The sequence below is a fragment of the Acinonyx jubatus genome, chromosome C1, assembly GCF_027475565.1.
Source record: "Acinonyx jubatus isolate Ajub_Pintada_27869175 chromosome C1, VMU_Ajub_asm_v1.0, whole genome shotgun sequence".
In the NCBI taxonomy this organism is placed as follows: domain Eukaryota; kingdom Metazoa; phylum Chordata; class Mammalia; order Carnivora; family Felidae; genus Acinonyx; species Acinonyx jubatus.
Genome location: NC_069381.1, coordinates 179,625,687 through 179,648,519, shown reverse-complemented (window position 1 = coordinate 179,648,519; position 22,833 = coordinate 179,625,687). Strand labels below are relative to the sequence as shown.

The following is a 22,833-nucleotide window of genomic DNA, read 5'->3' as shown; positions in this document are numbered from 1 at the left end:
TGTGAGAATGCATCAGAATAAACTTGTCCCAAAAAGAAAGAGAAAAGCTGCTTCTTGATTTTGTTTCCTTTTTTTTTTTTTTTTGTATTTCAATAGTTTGGTTGATTCAAATTTTCTATTTTTGATTTAGCAATATTGATTTGATTTGCTGGCAAGAAATGGGGAGAAAAGCTTATTCTAAGCACTTTAAGATATAATATTTGTTATTACATGATGAATTTATGAAATGGATGCTTTGCCTCAATCATGCATTAATTATTCTGAGGCCATTTCAGGAAAATCTCCACCCAGATAAGTTTTAGTACTTTAGATTATTAATGTAATTCTTCATAGCAGACAACTTTAAGCAGATAAAGAATTAAAAGGAAGTATAATATAGTTTGCCTTTTAGCTTATATTTGAAACTCTGTCTCTTCAGGATTTTTGGAATTTACTCATTTTATCACTAAAAGTCTAAGCAGCTTTTCCTTGGCACTGACTAGTGAGTAGCTTCCACTAACTTCGTTTCTTTTTGACTTAGAGTTTATTGTTGTTAAAACTTCCTTGGCCTGCCAGTGAAACTTGACCATCGTCAGAGTAGTCTTTATAAAGTTTGTAATTCTCTTCTGTTTTTTTCCTTAAAGAATGAAAAATTATTTTAATTTATGTTTTGTTATCAGATTCTTCTTCTTCACTTCTCAGTGTAATCGGTTATTTAGATGTGCTTTTGTGTCTGTTCCACACTTAGTATTTCTTCAAATTTTGTTTTAGTGTTTGTTCCTAAATACATAAATTTGGACACCAGTAAGTTATGAAGTACTTCACACTTGATGATGTTTAAGGCAAAGTCTGAGGGAAATAAGAACTAATTTAGAGAATCAGCTCTTATTTATTTAATCAAAAACATATATCAGATGTTTCCCAAAATTGGAAGATTGTTAGCAGTATGAAGGTTAATAAAATATGGTTCCTATCCTCAAAGAAGATAGACTGATAGAGGGAATTAGGTAGGACAGTGTTTCCAAGTGGACCAGATTCTTTAACATTGCTGTAAGAGGAAAAGATTTTAAAAAGGGCATATGTGAAAGTACTTTGCATAGTGGTTGATATTTAATGACACAGAAGGTTTTAATTTTTTAAGTTTTTTTTTTAAAATTGAGGTATAATTGACATATTAATGACATAAGTTTTAAAAGTGTTATCTTGATTTTAAAAAGTAAAAATTGGTTTTCTGGTAAAATTCATTCAAATTTCTTTAAGGAAAAACTGGAAATTGTGTCTGTGGTCGTGAATGCTTACAATGGTTGATTGTACTGTGATTTTTCTGCAATAGCCTGGAACTCTCAATTTTTTATATTTGTGTTTGATTTATATTGATTCACAAATCCATTTAGAGCAGATCTCTTTGGGTTGATGACTACTGAGTACTTGAAGTTTTGAATATAACCTTCAATTTAGTTAGATTCTAAATAGTTTTCATGTGATATCTTTTGCTTCAATTTTTTTTCTTACTGTTCCTTTACCAGATGTCTCTTGAATCTGTGTCTTGTCCCCTAGAGATGTCCATATGATGAATGATACTTGTGTTTTTCAGCATCTTGAGACGTTGGTTATTAATAATATGTGGTTAGCTACAAGGTCATTTTTTTTGGCAGCTCCATTTGACAAGTAAAAACTTCTTTTGAGTGAGTACTTTAACGTAAGTAATATTTTCCAGCGTCAGAATATTTATGATTAAATATAGATTAGAAAGGAGAACACAGAGCATATAGAAAGATAAGAGAGAGATGCCAAACTTAATTTTTTTTCTGTATTACTGTTTCTATATTTTTTCTGCAATACTAAGCCAAATTGAAGCCTCTATTTTCTGATTATTAAAGTAGTGCAAGTTCATTATAGACAAGTTGGAAAATATGGAGCAGCATAGGAAAACACTTGAGTCTTCCTGCCAAGTGGTAATTATTATAAGCATTTTAGCATATCCTTTTTATAATGATATTTTCATAAATATGTGTATTTAAGAATTTTGTTTTGAGTATAGTTGACACACAATGTTACATTAGTCTCAGGTATACAACACAGTGATTCGACTTCTCTATATATGTTGTACTATGCTCACCAAAAGTGTAGCTACCATCTGCCACTATATACCATTACAGTATCACTGACTATATTCCCTATGCGGTGCCTTTTATTTCCATGATTTATTCATTCCATAACTGGAAGCCCATATGTCTTCATGCATTTTGCCCATCAACTTACTCCATTCCCTCTGGCACCCATTAACTTGTTCTCTGTATTTATAGGTCTGATTCTGCTTTTTTGTTTATTTGCTTATTTGTTTTGTTTTTTAGATTCCACCTATGAGTGAAATCATATGGTATTTGTCTTTATCATTCTGACTTATTTGACTTAGCATGATACCCTTTAGGTCCATCCATGTTGTGGCAGATGTGTGTGTGTGTGTGTGTGTGTGTGTGTTTGTGTGTGTGTGTGAATCACATCTTTCTCATCCATTCACCTGTCAATGGACACTTAGGTTGCTTCTGTATCTTAGCTATTATAAATGTATAATAAATGTAAAGGTGTATATATCTTTTTGAATTATTGTTTTCATTTTCTTTGGGTAGATACCCAGTAGTGGAATTATTGGATTATATGTTATTTCTATTTTTAATTTTTTGAGGACCTTCCATCCTGTCTTCCACAATGGCTGTTAAAATTTCCATACTATCCAAAGCTATCTGCAGATTCTGTGCAATCCCTATCAAAAACCAACAGCATTTTTCACAGAACTGGAACAAATAATTTTAAAATTTATATGGAGCCACAAAAGACCCCAAATAGCCAGAACAATCTTAAAAAAATTTTTTTTTAACATTCATTTATTTTTGAGAGAGAAAGCGACAGAGCATGAGCAGGGGTAGAAGCAGAGAGAGAGAGAGGGAGACACAGAATCTGAAACAGGCTCCAGGCTCTGAGCTGTCAGCACAGAGCCCGATGCGGGGCTCAAACTCGTGAACCATGAGATCATGACCAGTGAAGTCGGATCCTTAACCGACTGAGCCACTCAGGCGCCCCATAGCCAAAGCAATCTTGAGAAAGAAAAGAAGCTGGAGGTATCACAATTCCAGATTTCAAGACATACTGCAAAGCTGTAGTAAGCAAAATATTACGGTACTGGCACAAAAATAGACACACAGATCAATGGAACAGAATAGAGAGTCCAGAAATAAACCCATGCTTATACGGTCAATAAATCTATGGCAAAGAAAGCAAAAATATACAATGGGGAAAAGTCAGTCTCTTTAATAAATGATACTGGGAAAATTGGATATCTACATGCAAAAGAATGAAACTGGATCACTTTCTAACACCACATACAAAAATAAACTCAAAATGGACTAAAGACCTAAGTGTGAGACCTGAAACCATAGAAATCCTAGAAGAGAGCACAGGCGGTAATTTCTCTGACATCACCTGTAGCAATATTTTTCTAGATAGGTCTTCTAAGGCAAGGGAACAAAAGCAAAAACAAATTATTGGGACTACATCAAACTAAAAAGTTTCTTTATTTTTGCACAGTGAAGGAAACCATCAACAAAACAAAAAGGCTGCCTAGTAAATGGGAAAAGATATTTTCAGGTGATGTATCTGTTAAGGGGCTAATAGCCAAAATATATGAAGAACTTAATATAACTCAATACCAAAAAATCAGATAATTTGATTAAAAACTTGGCAGTGGACCTGAATAGACATTTTTTTTCAAAGAAGACTTACAGATGGCCAACAGACACATGAAAAGATGCTCAACATCACTCTTCGTCAGGGAGTTGCAAATCACAACCACGATGAGCAATGAGAGATCACCATACACCTGTTAGAATGGCTAAAATAAAAAAGACAAGAAATAACAAGTGTTGACAAGGATGTGGAGAAAAAGGAAGCTTTGTGTACTGTTGATAGAAATATATGTTACAAATTTTAAACCCAATTAAGCTCATATTGTGCATACAGCTCTGCAGTATGCTTTTCACTTACTATATCATGAACATTTTCCATGTCGTTAAAAATTGGGAACATTGTGTGATGGCAACATAATAGGGTATAATGTGGCTGTGCCATGTGTACGTATTCATTTATTTTTGGATACTTACATAGTAGTTTCTAATTATTACAGATCACAACACAGTGACCACTAAATTTACATGATCTTAAGTGGCACATATTTTTAGAACATGTGTCTTATTTTGCTTAGTAAGCCATGGCAGATAATTTTTTTTCATGTGTAAAATTATCCTTACTTTTCTGGTATTTCTGTTTTTTTCCCCTTGTACTATTATCCTTTACTGAAGGAAGTTTTTAAGTTTAAAAAACAATGGCTTTTTAAAAATGCGATTGAGATGTTTATTTATAAAGTCTGAAACAGATTAGAGGGTAAAATGACAAATCCTGATGACAGCAATTTGTAATGGAAATGCTTACAGACCCTTAAATATAGCTTGGTAGGGAAGGGCGGCGGGAGGGAAACAAGTTGTTACAGTTTGTTCCAGGAAAGGCATTTTGGATGAATGCCATCTTTTACAAGGATGCCTTGTGATTTTAGTTTCATCCACTGCACTTAACCTTTCCCAAAGTGATTGCTGAAACAAATGTATATAGTGCAATAGAAGTCACTAACATAATTCTTTTCCTCCAAAGATATTATTTGAATTCTAGTAAAAGCATTGAATTTGTGCCAGATTTAATCATGTCAAATAACCTAGAGCAGAATGACTCCAGAAGTCAGTTCAGCTGCCTTCCTGGTGGAAGTATCTATTTCGTGTTAAAATTTGTCACAGAAATAACATTCTAAAAACTTGTCTAGATATTTCAGTGATTTGGTGTTCTCTGTTGAGAATAACAACACTAATACCTGAGAGTTTATTGGCAGTGAATACATACTCTTTGCCAGGCACTGTCTCCTTACTGTATGTAGCTTTACAGTCCTTCCCAAATTGTGCTGGTCTTGCATCGTTATTGTCCGCATTTTATAGATGAGGGAACTAAAGTTCAGGAAGGTTAATCATTTGTCAAGGTCTCATGTCTAAGAGATGTCCATTTGGGCTGCAGAACCAGTGCTACTCTGTACTGTATTTACAAGCTGTTGGAGAGATCTTAGGCGTATAAGTAACTGACTAAATGAGAAAATGTCTTAAATTATATTAAAACATGTTAATAAAACATAATGAATAAGTTTAGTGTCTGACTTAACTTATAATTTTTAAACATTACAGAACAAACTTACATATTTAAAGGTTGACTTTATTCTTTTTGAAAAAGGGACACAATTATTTAGGGGAAAAAAAAATCCTCACTTTTCACCCTTCCTGGCTAGAGATCTTGGCAAGCAGGAGCACAGTTGCTATTATTGTGACTTTGTCTGTTGTGTGTACAGATACATGCTGCCAGATTCTGTGCCCCACACCTTTTATAAACACCATATTTAACTTGGAAGAGAAAAAGTTATTCTTGGCAACACTCACGTGGCAAAAGTAGCAACTGCAAGGGCCACCAAACAGTATCCTGACCTGAAGCTGGAATTGTGAGACTATGTCTAGAATTGAACTTACTGCCTACAAGGCACGTCTCGATAAAGGAGAGAATTATTACTCAGTTTACCAGGAGGCAGGAAAGCTGCAAAAATCAGATCTATGTCCCATCTCCTTATGTATTGATGGTTTGTGCTTCTTATTACTGTTGTCATTGCCAGATATGAAGATCATTAGGTAGCTAATAAGGACCCAGTACTAAGATGACCAAAGTGGTTGAAAGACCTTCTTTTTTGAAAACAGCCTGCAACAGTCGTTTCATGTCAGCAAAGATGCGCAGATAGGGTATTGGTATGATGATGGAGCTCTTCACTGGGTCCTCAAATGTTAGAATGCAAGGGTCTCTTTGAAATTTGAGAGACATACATTTATAATAAGTGAAATGTGCTGTTATATGCGTCAAAAGTAATTTTTTATGAAATTTTACTCGTGTTATCTAAAAAAATTTTTTTAATGTTTTATTTATTTTTGAGACAGAGAGAGACAGAGCATGAGCAGGGGAGGCGCAGAGAGAGAGCGAGACACAGAATCTGAAGCAGGCTCCAGGCTCTGAGCTGTCAGCACAGAGCCCAACGCGGGGCTCGAACTCACGAACCGCGAGATCATGACCTGAGCTGAAGTCGGACGCTCAACCTTCTGAGCCACCCAGGCGCCCCTAAAGTGTTATTTTGAGACGTGGCACAAGCTAAAAAGAAAAGTTGACAGATCCACAAAAACATGTAGATTCATATATTGCTGACAGATTCAAAGCGAATTAGTATCAGAAGTTAAGGATGTTCTTACAGACATTCATTCAATAAATTCTTTCTGGCTGCTAACCTTTGAGATGGTACCACAGAAATCCACTCTTGTGTCCAATCTTGGGCTCGCTGCACAGAGCAAGCACGGCCAAACCCTCCTTTCTAGAACCCACTAGTGCTTCTCAAATTTTCTATGGCCTTTCAGTCCCATCACGGACACTGATCTTTTGTAAAGTACAATAAAAGTAGACCTAGGGGTGCCTGGGTGTCTCACTTGGTTGAGCGTCTGACTCTTGATTTTGGTTCAGGTCCTGATCTTGGAGTTCGTGGGACTGAGCCCCATGTTGGGCTCTGTGTGGATAGGGCAGAGCCTGTTTGGGTTTCTCTCTTTCCCTCTCTCTCTGCTGCTCCCCCTTCCTCTCTTTCTCTCAAAATGAATAAATAAATAAACATTAAAGAAAAAAAAACTTAGAAAAATGAAATGAAAACAAGATCTACAAAATATAAGCCCACATTTTCATTATTATTATTATTATTATTATTATTATTATTACTGAACAGACTTAAAATTACTCTGACAAATTTCTGTAAAAGTTTGTAAAGTTTCATGTTCAATTTCTGTCCTTCTCTCAAATCATTAACGATAAGTTCATGGCCCAGTGCTGGTCCACGGCCTATATTTTGAGGAGTACTGTTCTATACAAGCAAAAACTTTTTTTTTCTCATGTTAGCATCCCTTTCTATGTTCATGTTTTCTGTACTTGCTTTCCATTATACTCACTTTTTTCTTCTTTTAAGATAGATTGAACATAATCATCATGAGAATTGTTAGGAAAGCGTACACTGCAAAGATACAGAGATTATGTCTATTTTTGAAGTTTCTAACAAAACACATTTGCAAAACCAAATGTGACATTCACATATACATGTACATTAGTGTATGGTCTAATTAAATTTTGAGACTGCAGACTAGTGTCTCTTAAAGTGTAGTTCTAGTATTACCTATATCAGAATTAGTTGGGGTGATTGTTTTAAATGCAAATTTCTAAGACCCATCCTATATCTACTGAATCAGAATTTCTGCTCTTTGCTCTATGGAGTCTGATTTTTAAGTTTATTTTTAATTTTTAAAAAATGTTTATTTATTTTTGAGAGAGACAGCATGAGCAGGGGAGGGGCAGAGTGAGAGGGAGACACAGAATCCAAAACAGGCTCCAGGCTGTGAGCTGTCAGAACAGAGCCCAACACGGGGCTCGAACTTAGGAACTACGAGATCGTGACCCGAGCCACAGTTGGACACTTAACCAGCTAAGCCACCCAGATGCCCCTATAGTTTATCTAGTTTGAGAGAGAGAGGGGTGGGGGAGAGAGAGCAGAGGAGGGACAGAGAGAGGGAGAGAGAGAGAATCCCAAGCTGGTTCCACACTGTCAGCATAGAACCTGACGTGGGGCTTGAACCCATGAACCATGAGATCATGACCTGAGCCGAAATCAAGAGTTGGTCGCTTAACTGATTAAGCCACCCAGTGCCCCTGGAGTCTGAATTTTAAGCATAAGTCCCAGATGTTTGTAATATACAATACAATTTGAAAACTTTTCTTTCAGAGTTGGGAATTTATGTGATTATTTGATTCTACATCATGCACTGTTGTGGTAAATTATAAATCCCAATTCTGAAAACGTTCCCTGTGTGAATATAGTGGAGTCTCTATGTATGTACTTCTAGCAGAGACTCTCCAGGATATATTATTGAGTTCATTGCTATCTCAGCTATATGCAAAGCATAACTGGGAAAAGGTAATGTTCTCATTGTACAGATAGAAACAAAGTATACACATAGACAAATAAAATAATTTTATATCCTTCCTTTTTTGGCTTCATTTTATTTTCTTAGTTTTACATGACTACAGTCTATTTTTAAATTCACCCTGTTGTACAATATAAATTTATTTGGAATAATAAATAGCATAGGAGCAGAACTCGCTAGTCATATGTAATTAAACAGTTGTTATAAATTGAATGAGGGAGGTGGGATTGTATGTAAACCACCGTAATATTTCATTAGCAATACATTAACATAGGATTAATACAAAATTCATCCGTAAGTAAAGATATAACATTCTTAGGTATTTATATAAAATTCACCCATAAGGAGAAATATATCTTAGAGCTTCTGGATACAGGTCAGTCAAATAAAGGAGACCCCATTATAGCTGCTTCCTTAATTATGTTGTAGATATTACTGAAAGAAAAAAAAAACCACATTTATTCTTATTTCTGCCTTTCACGTGTTTGGCACATTACATCTGCTTGTGTGTATCCGTCTGTTAGAGAGAGAAAAATGAGGGTCATCTATTCATGTTAATGAAAGCAATGGATCCCAGTTCCGATCATTTGGCTTGAGTGGACATCGATAAAGAGATTTTCTTATCCACCTAAGATGAGAAAGTCAGTTTTGGGGGACATTACTGTCTTCCAGAGCATAATGATAATTTCCCAGATGAAAGTGCAAAACCCTAAGAAAACATGCCCATACCTGCTTCTACTGAACTCAGAATACTTCAGAAATGTTGCTGTTGTGAAATTGTGCAGGCTTCTGGAAAGTCTTCCTCTGCACCTTTCAGCCTTGCCATTATGTGCCCTTGATCAAGTTACCAGACCTCCCAGAGCTCACTTTCCTTATCTTAAGGATAATAACACCTCTCAGAATTGCTGTGAGGATTCTATCAGTTAGTGATTCTGAAATACCGAGCACAGTTCTTGTCACTTGATGAACAGTACTTAGTTATTTTGGGGGAAAGTTGTATAATGGTGGGAAATATGCAGATAAGCTTTGATGTCATGCATACCCTAGATTTGAAATTCAGCTAGTTTTTTGCTCTGTGATTTTGCTATGCATGAGCAAGTTATTCAGTCTCTTTATCCCACAGTTTTCTTATTTTGTGAAATGGGGATTGTAACAACCAGCCCAGAAGGTTCTCTGAGGATTAAATGAGAGACTGTATGTATACACTTATAGTGCCTGGCATGTGGTAAGTTCTTAATAGATAACAGATGATAGCCCTTATTGTTTTTATTTAATTTGATTACCTACCAGTTTCTAGGCTAAAATTTAGAAACCATGTATTTCATGTGCAGTCGTCAAACTGATTTTTATTTGAGGCTCTACCCTTGATCTTTTAGCAGCTGTCTCTTTTTTGAATGAATTTTCAAAACGTTTTCTGATGTATACACAGACTGATGTGCATTTCCATTGGAAGATTTGGGGAATCTGAAAACAAAGTGGTGAGGAGGCCAGCATTCATCTGGCTGTTTAAGAAACACAATGTCACAAGAAAAACCCTCCGATAAAAGTTGCAGCACATAGGCAGACACTTGCTACAGGACTGAAATAATGCATATGGGATAATATGATGTCAGTCTCAGAGGCATGCAAAGTGCAGAAACACAAAGGAAATTCATAATGGGCTTTTCAGGAAAATGGTTGTTCCTTCCTGATGTGCTAACCTTGATTCTGTTTTGGGTTTTTGGTGTCAACATAAAGCTAGATGGAAGAGACGCTGCTGAATTTTTCCATTGTCAATTTGTATCCTAATCTAAGAATTGTGTCTTTGCTCTCCTCTACTCTTTTTTTTTTTTTTTTGGAGCTTACTCATTCTTTTTTTATTTTAGGTATAGTTGACACACAATGTTATATTAGTTTCAGGTGTACAACGTAGTGATTCAACTTCTCTATACATTGTGCTGTGCTCACTGCAAGGATGCTACCATCTGTCACTGTATAGTACTATTATAGTATCATTGACTATCTTCCCTATGCTGTGCCTTTTATTCCCATGATTTATTTATTCCGTGAGCTTTTGGGAATAAGCTACATTAGTTAAATGATGTCTTTTTAGTTCTATGATTAATCCATTCAGTATCCATAAAACATAATTTCACCCATGAGCATCCTTGCTAGATCAATAGCTTTGAATGTTAACAACTGTGATATCAATCGGCTTTCAGAAAGAGATCTTGTGGAGATGGGATGAAAGGACAATTTTCATTCCTCTATTCTTTTTTTAAAGTTTATTTATTTATTTTAAGAGAGAGAAAGAGAAAGTGAGCAGGGGAGGGGCAGAGAGAGAGGGAGAGAGAGAAAATCTCAAGCAGACTCTGCACCATCAGCACAGAGCCTGACATGGGGCGCGAACTCACGAACTGGGAGTTCACGACCTGAGCTAAAACCAAGAGTTGGGTACTTTACCAAGTGAGCCACTCAAGTGCCCCTCATTCCTCTATTCTTTAGCTTCCCTTTCTTTCCCTCTACACTGATGCTTAAAATTTCTAGTCTATTCTCCTTCATTGGCCTCATCTCTCCTTTACCCTCTGTGTTCTAGTCACACTGGTCTTCCTTCAGTCCATGGAAGTGCCATGCTGCTTCCCATGCTAGGGCCTCTGAGCAGCTCTTCTATCTGGAATGTTGTCTCTTTTCTCTTTCCTCCCCTCCTTATCCATCCTTCAGAGCTCAGTTCCTACATTGATTCCTTGAGGAAGATTTCACTTATTTTCTGGCCTGGGTCATGTCAGCAACTCGCCCATTCCCTTATGCCCTCTTTTTCCTTTGTAGCATGTCTCATAGTAGTAGCTAAAGCATTCATTTTGTATTTGTTATTTAAATGTGTCTCCCTGTCTCTAAAATAGAAGCTCTGTAAGAAAAAGCAGAGGCTCTGTTTGTCTTGTTGAGAACTATCTCCTAATGCCTGGCACCGTATGCCATCATAGCGAGTGAAAATGCTAAGATGATGTTACATGGATGCAAATATTGTATTAATGTGCTTCCCATTTTACTTGTTGATCTTCAAGGTCTTTCTTCACACTGGGTTGTGGTTTGGAGAAATATTCCTTTATATATTCCTAGCATGTATAAATTTTGAGGTCTGACACTATGCTGTCTTGCTGTACCTTCTCAATGCAGTAGTCCACTATGATTGAAGAGGTACAGCCTGAACTACCCGTGTTTAAGAAATACCACCTCTATGAAAAGGTGCATGTATGTGATGGCCTTAAGTCTAGGCTTCAACATTGTCTCACATCCCTTGATCCACTTTATAAGTTTCTTGGTCAACTTGGAAATCTAGTCTCCTATGACAGTGGCTTGTGCTGTGGGGAAATAGATTTCCTTTACACAGGACAATAGCCTGTTTGACACATGTGAACATCGATGATGCATGGACGGACCAGAACCTAGAGTTCAGCTAAAGTGGCCTGTCTGGCAAATGTTACACTATTTGGAAGGTAAAGAATCGTGGCTTGGAGAGCCAGAGTCGTGGGAGCATCAGGTGAACTTCATGGAGAATCTGTTGGTCCATAACTAGGAAGTAAGCAAGCATTCAAGACTAGACGCTTTTGACTGGGGCTGAAAACAGAGATGCTGACATTGATGAGAAGTCTGTTGTTCATAGGCTGTAGCCACCGTTGATGCCAATAAGAGGAAATGAACTCATCCCTTCTAGATTACTTTTTCTTAAACTCCTTTTGGTGACTTCGTCATATTAGTGAGGTGACTGCCATCTTCAGGAGCGTTATCTGAGAAAAGCAGTGTATTGTAAAAGAGCTTGGGTTTGAGTGTTGGATGTCATTCAGATCCAACCTGAAATCCTGGCTGTCATCACTTCTCTGGGAGCCTCTGTTTCCTCACCTGTAACATAGCTCTAATAACATTATTGACCTCAGCCTTGGAGCGCACTGCCATTCGTGAGGCTATTTTTATAGCGTCTGCGATGTGTCCCTGGTACATCGTAGGCATTGTGCACATGCTTGCTCTTTGGGTGTTCACTAGCATACACCCAAGAATCTACAGTGATTTTCTCTAAGACTGGGCAGAGTTTACATGTCAGAAGCAGCCTGGTGGTGATTCTGGAGTGCCAGGCTTACTGTGCCCACACAGTCTATTGCCAAAGCTTTGTGGCCCATGAAGCTTCATGGCAAACTGTCTGGATTAAGGGACCAGTAGAGAGTAAATTGCATTCACTAAATGTAGCGCGGAGCTTGAATCCAGCCTGTCTCACTTCACAGCAAAACGTGTGACAGTTGAAGATATTTTATCTTGCTTTCTTGGAAGCTTTCTGGAGAGATATAGTCTCGCACCCTTTGATTACATCCACCCATGCAACTGACACTTAATAATTGCGACAACTGCCCTGGGTGGGCCAGCTTCAGGAGGCCCCTTTTCCATTAAAGAATAATGCATCTCATCTGGAAATTCTTCCGCCACAACTTCTTCCTTGGATAAGACAAGAACACAGCTAGATGGATGTTTTGCATCCATTTTTTTCATTAAAAGTGACATCTGAAAATAACTTCAGGGTTGATAACCACAGTTTGGGATTTTCATTAAAGCTGTATGATGTTTCAAAAAGTTTTAGTTGATTTTTACAGTTTGAAATCTAAGTCCACATATTTATTTTGGATTAGTTAGGATGCTATAAGCCTATTTTAATATCCTAAACAAATTCTTTATCTTATTAATCAAAGTAGTAAATTAGAGTTTCCAGGTAATGGCTACTCTATTCTTAGTAAATCAGACAGAAAATTCCCCTCTCTGTGATAACAGATTGTTGACATCAGCTCACTTTGTATGAGAGAGAGAGAGAGAGTGTGTGTGTGTGTGTGTGTGTGTGTGTGTGTGTACACATAACTCATTCTTTGGAATTTTTCCAATGGAAAAGCAAAGGAAGGAAGCTGAGGGGAGGATGGGGTGATTGCATCCTGTACCCTTTACAGGGTGTGGCCACAACTGCCTCAGCGTATGGGATACTAATAGGTTATGTTTTTTCATTAAGGATGCCTGAACAGTGGTAAGTCTTGAGGAAGAGTGGGAGTGGCTCTCAGTGTTTTTTTTTTTAGCCAGACAAGAGTATCCTGGTAGAGGTCTGCTCAAATCCTGCTTAGGATTTCATTTCTAGAACGTTGGGAAAGAGAAAGAGAAGCAGGAGCATCAGTGAAGTGGACCCGCAGAGCTCTCAAAGCCACTTTAGGACTCCAGACCTGCCTGACTTCAGTTCTGGCTGCTTCTATGAATGGAATTGCCAAGTGGGTAGGCCAGTGCATGATTTTAAGGAGAATGAAACATGTTTCTTCTTGCTGCTTCCAAACCAGATTTGAAATGATGATGGATTCAACCCTGAAAAAGGCAGAGAGAAACTTTTGGGGATTATGTGAGGTAAGGCAATAGGAAGTTCTGTAAAATGAGTTCTACTGTCACCTAATTTCTGAGTCTGACCCTTAAAAAAAATTTTTTTTAAAAACTTTTATTTATTTTTGAGAGAAAGAGAGTGAGCAAGCAAGGGAGGAGTAGAAATACAGGGGATGGAGGATCTGAAGCAGGCTCTGCGCTGAACAGCTGAGAACCCGATGCGGGGCTTGAACTTACAAACTTCGGGGTCATGACCTGAGCTGAAATCAGATGCTTAACTGACTGAGCCACCCAGGCACCCCCTGAGTCCAACTCTTTGAGATTTACAGTTCTCTTTGCCTTTCTCTTTGAAATGTTCTTAAATGTGCTCTCCTCCCAGCTCGATTAGGGATAGCTATTAACAAACCGTGTGGTGTGCTTATCACATTTTATCACTTGACAACTCAACAGCCGTCAGTACAGGTATTAAAGCATGTGAAACTTTTACAAATAAATATGCAGTCCCTTTGCTGATGTTCTAGAGCCCCACTGGTTTCAAATAAATTACTTTACTGTGATGTTAAGTACAGGTTCTACCTACAAGAATGTTTTGGTTTTTTTTTTTAATGTCATGCGATGGAGTCTAGATTTCATGACAGGTTATCTGCCTCTGGCCAATAATGTTTTTAGACAGATTTTAAAGCTCTTCTCTCATGAATGAGATGTTAAAGCAGATTTATTTGTAATGTAACGTTTATATGGACAAGGATTCATAGACATTCACATTTTAGAAACTGTTGATTAACCAACAATCTTACAAAAACACTTGGAGAATAAATTCACGTTTTTGTTAAGATTTATTTCCTTGTGGCAAACTGACCCACCTTTCAATAGACTTTTGGAATCTGCTTAGATTGTTTAAGAGCCAGGATGAATACAGGGATAAGTTTCAGTTTTATCCTAATCCTTTATAAATTAAATGTTTTCAATGAAAAAATTTACTTTTTGGCTCTAAAATGCCACTCAGTTGTTCTCAAGGTCGGCAGGGATGTTATTTTTTATTGTCATATAGTGTGCACCTGGCACGCAGTGCCGGAGACCCAAGGATGCTATATCATGCCTACACTGCACTGGACAGAACCAGCAGTGCCCCATTTAGAAACATACATAAAAGCTCAGTTTAATGAAAAGTAAGGTGATGGTTTAGTAAGGATTCAGGTGAGCAGTCCAACCTTTGGGAAGGTCATTCAGCCTCTGGTCAAGCCATTTTGGGGAGGGACCCACAGGGAGTAGCCACATCTGCAAGGGTTATTCTTTAGGATTAGTAGCAATGAATGTTCCAGAACGATTGCTCTCATATACTTCCAACTAATATTTTCATACTGAGTTTGGATCAGCTCCAATAAATATTTGGTTCACTTCAATAAGGGTAACCTCCTTCTTTACATAAAGTTAGCTATGAAAGTTCCTGATCCTTGTTGTATGAGCTCACTAAGATCAAAGGTGTAATTTACCCCCAACCAAAGGATGCTTTTGCATTGAACTTTATATTTTGTAATGGTTGCACATTTCTCAGAATCTGTAGCTATTAGGTTCATATAAAAGTAACATCCTGAAGCATCTAGAGGTTGCTTCTAAACTTCACTTAGTATTAAAAAGGTTTATTTTTGAGTGATAAATTAGTGTGTATATGACATTTAAAAAAATAATAATTAGGGGCCCCTGGGTGGCTCAGTCAGTTAAGCATCTGACTTCGGCTCAGGTCATGATCCCACAGTTAGTGAGTTCAAGCCCCACATCAGGCTCTCTGCTGTCAGCACAGAGCCTGCTTCAGATCCTCTGTCCCCCTCTCTCTCTGGCCCTCCCTTGCTTGTGTTCCTCTCTCTCAAAATTAAAATAAATAAATAAAAATAAATAATTAGAAGAAAGAAAGAGGGATATAGAATTAACACCTCATTGTCATTCCTGGCAACTTTTGAACACACATAGTACCACCCAATCCATGTTTCCTTGCGTAGGAAGATGAGGGCATCTCTGCCTGTCTTTATTAGGCTGAGCTTAAAGCCTGACAGAATTTTAGGCTTTGAGTGACCTTCCACCTAAGAACTGCACAGACTGGTACACTCTGTGTGAGAGACTGTATTCACATGTAATGGCATAACATGCTATTAGTGTACGTATGGACTGCACTTTTGTTGCCCGCTCATTTGGCATCCAGATTAAGAAAACAGTCTCCAGGGTCACCTGGGTGGCTCCAGTCGGTTAAGCGTCCTATGTGGGCTCAGGTCATGATCTTACGGTTCGTGGATTTGAGCCCCGCATTGGGCTCTGTGCTGACAGCTTGGAGCCTGGAGCCTGCTTAGGATTTGGTTTCCCTCTCCCTCAGCCCCTCCCCTGCTTGTGCCCTGCCTCTCTCTGTCTTTCTCTCTCTGTCTCTCTCTCTCTCTCTTTCTCTCTCAAAAATAAACATTAAAAAAAATTAAAAAAAAAGAAAGTCTCCCAAGACATAAGTAAGCATACTTTTGTTTTATATATATTTATGAGAAATTAAAATAAAATGAATTTATTTAAAAGAAATTTAACAAGTAAAACCTAAGGAAATGAGATTAAGGAACTGTGCTTTTGAGTATTAAAGGAAAAATGTAACTTCTTAGAAAGAAGGAAGAAATGGATTAAGAGATTTTTAAACCCCGCACATTTAGCTCCTAAATATGTGCCAGGTTCAAATACTGTACCCATGTACTCCTCACAGTTTTCTGAGCTTGGTGCTGTTATCATTTGATAGATTGAAGAAATGGAGCCTGTGCAGTTTTAAGACTTGCATACGGTTATGGTTTCAGCAAACAAGAGAGGTGGAATTTAACCTCAGGTCTGCTGTTTCTCAAAGTTCTGGGATCTTAACCATCACCTAAGAGCCGACAGCTTCATTATCAGGCAGTGTATTACTCTCTTGGTCCTTGAAATAAGTGATAGGTACCTAAAAACATAAAGCATACTTCTGTGGGTGAAGAGAAGGCCCATGTGGACTAAATGCCAGTGATAGATTAAATATGTTGCATTAGGAACTTTATTGAGTTACTAAGTGATGGAGAAGAATCTGAGCTTTCTATCTTGACAAATTAAGGTTGAGTGTGGGAAAGTTGGATTTTTGAGAGTTGTTTGGATAAAGAGGGGACAGGAAGAGCATGGTGGGCTTAGAGAGTGAAATCCAGGATGGTGGTTGAACTTGGAGAGAGCTTAGAGACGGATGGGTCACCTCACAGGGTCGTTGGACTGACGAGTCTGGAATTGATTGCCAGCCTTTTGCACTCAGGGAGGCTATTTATAGCTGCTGCAGCTCTGTCTACACAGGAAAGATGGAGACGGAGGAGGGTCACATTTAGGTTATGGTTCCAGCACTCGGTGCTGGGCCTGGGCGCGAATCATGGTGGGCCATCCTCTCTTGCCTTCCTACAGCCCACTCTGCACAAAGCAGCCAGGAGGATTAAAAAACACAAAAAACATGGATCATGTTACTCCCCTGCTTCACGTCTTCCAGTGACCTCCTATCAGCATGGAATCCAAATTCTTCACAGTGGTCTAGATAGAAGGTGTGGTATAGTATCAAGGAGCGTGCTGCACATACTAGTTTTGGGATCGTGGACAGATTTTCTAACGTCTCTGTGCTTTAGTTCCCATCATTAAGAATCTGATAGCGGTACCAACCTCAAAGGATTGTTAGAGGTGTCCGTGAACTGGTAAAGACAAAGTGGTAGGACAGTGCCTGACATATAAGCCATCTCTGAACTGCTCTTTACTGTCTGGTGTTCTGGGCCATGACTGAAAACTCTCAGAAGGTATTTGGCAAAATGAGTTCAAGTGTTGCTTCTCACTGATCTCTTGGTGGTTCCCTCCCTTGTCAAAATGAGTGTTTGGTCAAATAGTTTGGGATCAGGTATCTTACATAGAAAGTTGCTTAGCAGAGCATCTTGCCTCTGCTCAGTATGTCCGGAGGTGTGAATGTTCAGGAGGCCTCCTCAGGGGTGTGCTTAGGACTTGTCTGTATCACCCAGTGTGGATCTAGTGAAAGATTTCACGTTCTCCGAGTTGGGCTCCCCCACCCCCGGTAGATGGCCTGCCTAGAGGAGACAACCATAGACATCTCTCTCATACTTGCAGGTGAGTGGCCTTGAATCAACACATAGGCGCCTGCCCCACCAGTGCAGCGATACACGTGCCTTTCAGAGCACACAAATCCCCAAGGCCAGACCTTACAGACTTGTCATCAGCTCTTCTCAGCCTCTGTTGCTTCTTTGTCCTGTGGTGTGCTGTGCCTTCTTCTCCCATCTCTGGCACAGTGCAATCAGCAACTCCTTCTGGTATCTACGGGAAGATAGCTACTCAGTTGACTACCTACCAGGCCACAGTTGTTAGTGGGTACATGCTCAGCTGGCGGTGTGGTATCAGGATTGATCTGACACTTGCTCTTTTTTCAACCAGAGAGAGCTTCAGTGTAACGAATTGGGCATCTAGGGAGACTGGGTTAAAACTAATGCCACAGTTGCAAATTCATGAGGAATTTGTTGATGAATTCTCATAGTGCTGCGTAAGATTGGTGTTCTTGTGCAGTGCAATCCGTAGTAAAGACTCACCCCTCCCTTGGGATGTAGTTCAGATCCCAAAGTCATGGTCAGAGTTTTCCTGTCACATTGCAGCAGCAGGATTCCATAACCTGCCTAGAACATTCTGGTAAAAATTTTGCAAAAATTTTTGCAAAAATTGTTAAAAATAGTCAAACAGTCCCTGTGAAGGTGTGCTCTTTGCCCAGATCTATAATGATCATTTTGGGGCGCCTGGGTGGCTCAGTCGGTTAAGCATCCCACTTTGGCTCAGGTCATGATCTCACAGTTCGTGAGTTCAAGCCCCGCGTCGGGCTCTGTTCTGACAGCTCGGAGCCTGGAGCCTGTTTCGGATTCTGTGTCTCCCTCTCTCTCTCTGACCCTCCCCCGTTCATGCTCTGTCTCTCTCTGTCTCAAAAATAAATAAACATTAAAAAAATTTATAATGATCATTTTGATTCAAATTGGAGCTTAATATTACTTTCCAAATCCCAAATCCCAGGGCATCTAAGTTTTGAGTATAGCCAGAACAAACCAGGCCCCTGTGTGATCCAATCAGAAGACATATATAACATTGAATATAACATTGAATATAACTTCAATTTGTATCTAAAAAACAATTTAAAACAACTTAGGTGTTTATGCCATTTGTGAGAAAATGTGGGGAGGGATTACTTGAAAGCAGAATAAAAGTTGCAAGCATCATTTTTCATTTCTCTGGCACAATCTGTCACATAGCGTCTTTCTCAAAAAATTCTTCACCGTGTCTTAACTCTCCTGGGTTGATTGACAGAAGAGGAGGGCTTTGAATATAAGCAGTTTTGCTCATATTTTATCTCCAGCACTGTATGCAGGTTTTGGAAATATTAACAGTCATAGAAACATTTCCAAATCCAAATTATGTTTGGATATGTTTGAGATGTCTGGTCATGTCTCCTATATATTATCTTAAAAGCCTATTCAGAGTCCTTTTTCTGGAATCCAGAGTCAGGAAAAAAAAATCTTTTAAAGGTAATTTTTCACACTGATCTCTGTGTATGAAATATTATGGGGAAGGAAGAGTTTTTTTAAAAAAAATTACAAGTCTTTCTGCTTACATTATTTTAGCTTTTGGTGGCATTTTAAAAGAGAATTCATTATTTAAATTACTCTTTACAATCATGTTGTACATTAATATAATTAATCTTACTTTTCTAAGGATAAAAAAGATAACATCCTGGGGCCCAGGCAGCAACAGTAACTTTTACCACTGAATTCAGCTCTAAACATGGCCACTTGTTTGCTGCTTCTGATGACCACTCATAGAACTAAAAAATGAACCCTGGGAGGTAAAGCAATATGTCTATGGAGCAGTGAAGCAAAGGAATGGATGAGACACCTTAATGACTGGCTTAAATGTGTAGATCTTCCAAAGGATACCTCCATATGTGCCTCCCAAATATACATCAAACTCGGCAGATCCTGAGCCATACGAATTACACACAGTCATGGGGATTGATAATTATTCCTTCTCTGTTCCTCTTTAACACTTTATAAAGTATGTACACCTTGGTCATAGCATTCTTCACATTGCATTGTACCTTATGTGCCAGTCTTCCCTCACCACACTGGGGACTCCTGATGGCAGGAAATGGGTGTTCCTTATATTCCATAGGGGGCAGTCCGTAAATGCTTTTCATGAATGAATGAGTGAATGAATGAATGCACAAGCTGACAAATTGGAGGCACAGTAGTCAAAGAGAAGTACAGTGTCCAAAACATCGCTGTGATTGCTCAATATCCCTGGAAATAACCATGGAACAGAGTTTTATCATGTGTGGTCTTTGTAGTATCCGAATCAGAATCAGCTCCCTAGGGTACTTGCTAGAATTCTGTTTCCTGCATCCTGACTCAAACGTACTGAACCAAAAATCTCTGGAAGAGCAGGGCAGGAATCTGCATTTTAAATGAAGCCTGCAGGATATTCACTGTGAGTAATGAAGTTGGGTAATCATTGCTGTGGAGGATCAATTAGGTAAAGGGGAAGTAGCCAAGGATGATGTGTGACCTAGTGAATGTGCAGGAGATGTTAAGTCTGCTTACAGAGATTTTGTTTAAGGCCCTGATGTGTTCCTCCTAAAGATACTATGGTTTTAATGTAGGAAAAGGGGCCTGTTTTTAACCTTATTAATTAGACCTGAGAAAATTCTCTGAGCCACCACGATACAATATAGTTAAGAGAGTTGTGTGTGGCAATCTTCTATCTCTATGCCTTTGTTTTCTGGGTCCAAACACTTAATTTGTTTCTCCTTTGGAGAATTGGACTTACTAGATTTAATTCCAGTATTAATAACAGAATGAATTGAAATAGTCCTAAAGAGTAATTAAAAAAAAAAAAACACTAAATGAAATCACTTCACAAAGTATCATGGATTGTTCAAATAGGCAAGAGTGAGATTTTCACAAGTTTCCTTGGTTGTGTTCCCATAATACTCATAAACAGATAGGTATAAAATTATACTAAAAGGATTTTAAGGCTTTTTTTCTGTGTGTACTTCGCTTTTCTATTTAGAGAAAATGTACCGCCAACTAGACTTGTAAGAGAACAAAGAAGACATATGAGACATGAGTGGACAAGCTTTATATAAACCCTAACAAACAAGATTAGATTTAGAGAAGGTATTTAGGTACATGAATTAAACATCTTCAGTGTTACTTTTTTGTAATTATATTCCAGCCTGAAAGTTACCTAAGTCTCTAAAATATGCACTCCTAGAAAATAGACTATTTCAGTTGGAAAACAGACATTTGAATCCTAAAAGGAAGGGAAATAAGAAGGAGAATGGGAAAGGGAACAAGAAAGGTAATATTCAAAGAGCAAAAGCAAAACCAGGAGAGTGTGCCTCACAGAAGCTGACATGTTTTTAGGTTGAAAGGAAGAAGTAAAAATCAAGGTGAGAGGTGACTGATGGAGAGGATTGGGTCAAAGGCTCCACCATAACAGGGTAGAACCCTGTAAAAGAAGGCAAGGAGTAGGTATGGACCCAGAAAAGAGGGCATTAGGGAAATGAGACCTCATGTTCTCCATGGTTTGGATGCTACCCTGCTCCAAGTAGGAGCTTGGAAATTAGTTATGGGATGTGAGGACGGTGGGACAGATTTGAATATTTGTTAAGAGAAATGGAGAAAGGAAGTAACTAAGTATAAATGCACCAATTGATAATTGGCTTTAAAGGCCAACAACATTTCTTTGATCAATCAGAACCTTTATTTAGTGGGGGGAAAATAGGTTTATAATTATGTCTACATTCTACTCGTAAGGGATTTAGAACCCTTTCTTTGGTATACCATTTTATACTCAACTATTTTTCTTATTTGGAGTAGGGACATTTAAAAAAGACCAAATCACTAATATACATGTTAGATGAGGGGAAAGAAAAATAACTCCTACAGTCTGGGAAAAAATAAACTGTCCTCAGATATCCATGAAAAGTAGATCTCAGCATAGAAATACTGTCACAGAGGGGTGCCTGGGTGGCTCAGTCGGTTGAGTGACCGACTTCGGCTCAGGTCATGATCTCACAGTTTCTGAGTTGGAGCCCCGCATCGGGCTCTGTGCTGACAGCTCAGAGCCTGGAGCCTGGTCCGGATTCTGTGTCTCCCTCTCTCTCTGCCCCTCTCCACTCATGCTCTGTCTCTGTCTCAGAAATAAATAAACGTAAAAAAAAAAAAAAAAAAAAAAAGAAATGCTGTCACGGATAAGGTGTTCTGGGTCTAGACTAGAATTGACTGCAACCTAAACAAAGTGTTAACCTACTTAAAGACGAAATTTTACTCTGAGGGACCAATTAAAATTGGTCTTCTTGAAATACAAGGAATGAGTCATTCTAGCTGTTCTTTATATGGTGTGAGCAAGGCTGGCCAGAGGTGTGCCAGCTAGTGGCCGTAGGAGCTGTAGTAGTGATGGAGGTTGTGATAGTCATATCAGAATAATTTGTCCTGTTTGCCCCTAAGCTAGTTTATTTATATGGACTTGGTATTTTCAATTAAGGGTAACTGCCACTCGATGGCAGGAATGCTTGTATCTGTCAGGGATAATGAATTATCAGAAACATAATCTCATCAGAGAAAAATTTCAATCCAGAATAAACAGTATTAATCAACTTGAGTATCTTCTATGTGACAAACACTATGCCTGGTGGGGAATGAGATCTTCCCTATGGAGATTTACAGGATGGTCTCTTGCTGTCGCATTTTAAATCAGAACAGATCCGTCAAACTTCTGCTCTGGGCCTGCTTATCCTAATTCTGACCCATTTCTCATCATATATGACACATTTGAGTTCCAGATGAGCCTAAATAGTCCTGGTACATTTTCAGCATTTTGCTTCAAGGGGATAGTCTGTTTTTCTTTAAATACAAACGTAACCAAATGGAGTTGTCCACATCACCTATGAACCAAAGAGGGGAATTCAAGTCAGAGATATATGGCTTATCCCAACCTACAGGAGCTGAGGGGTAAATTGAACACGTGACTCTAGATCTGTTTCTTATGTGCGTGCGTGCAGAAAGGACAGAAAGAAAGAGAATCCCAAATAGGCTGTGTGCTGTGAGCGCTGAGCCTGACTTGGGGCTTGAACCCACAAACTGTGAGTTTATGACCCGAGCCAAAATCAAGAGTCAGACACTTAACTGAGTGAACCACCCAGGCACCCCTCCTCCCCTGTTTTTGTTTGTTTGTTTGTTTGCTTTTTGTTTTTTGTTTTTTTAATTTATGCTCTAGATAT

The 22,833-nt window shown here is 38.5% G+C and overlaps 1 protein-coding gene across 5 annotated transcripts in view; it reads left to right on the top strand.

Annotated features, from left to right (window-relative positions):
* The window catches only part of HECW2 (HECT, C2 and WW domain containing E3 ubiquitin protein ligase 2), a 369,305-nt gene that overhangs the window by 185,324 nt on the left and 161,148 nt on the right, over nucleotides 1-22,833 (top strand). Inside the window, exon 1 of one of the 5 annotated variants that reach the window (XM_027054239.2) lies at nucleotides 8,721-13,517. The exons of the other annotated variants lie outside the window; for them this stretch is intronic. The gene's annotated coding sequence lies outside the window, so the exon portion shown is untranslated. Of the gene's footprint in view, nucleotides 1-8,720; nucleotides 13,518-22,833 lie in introns of those variants that run through there. 5 annotated transcript variants of the gene reach the window in all.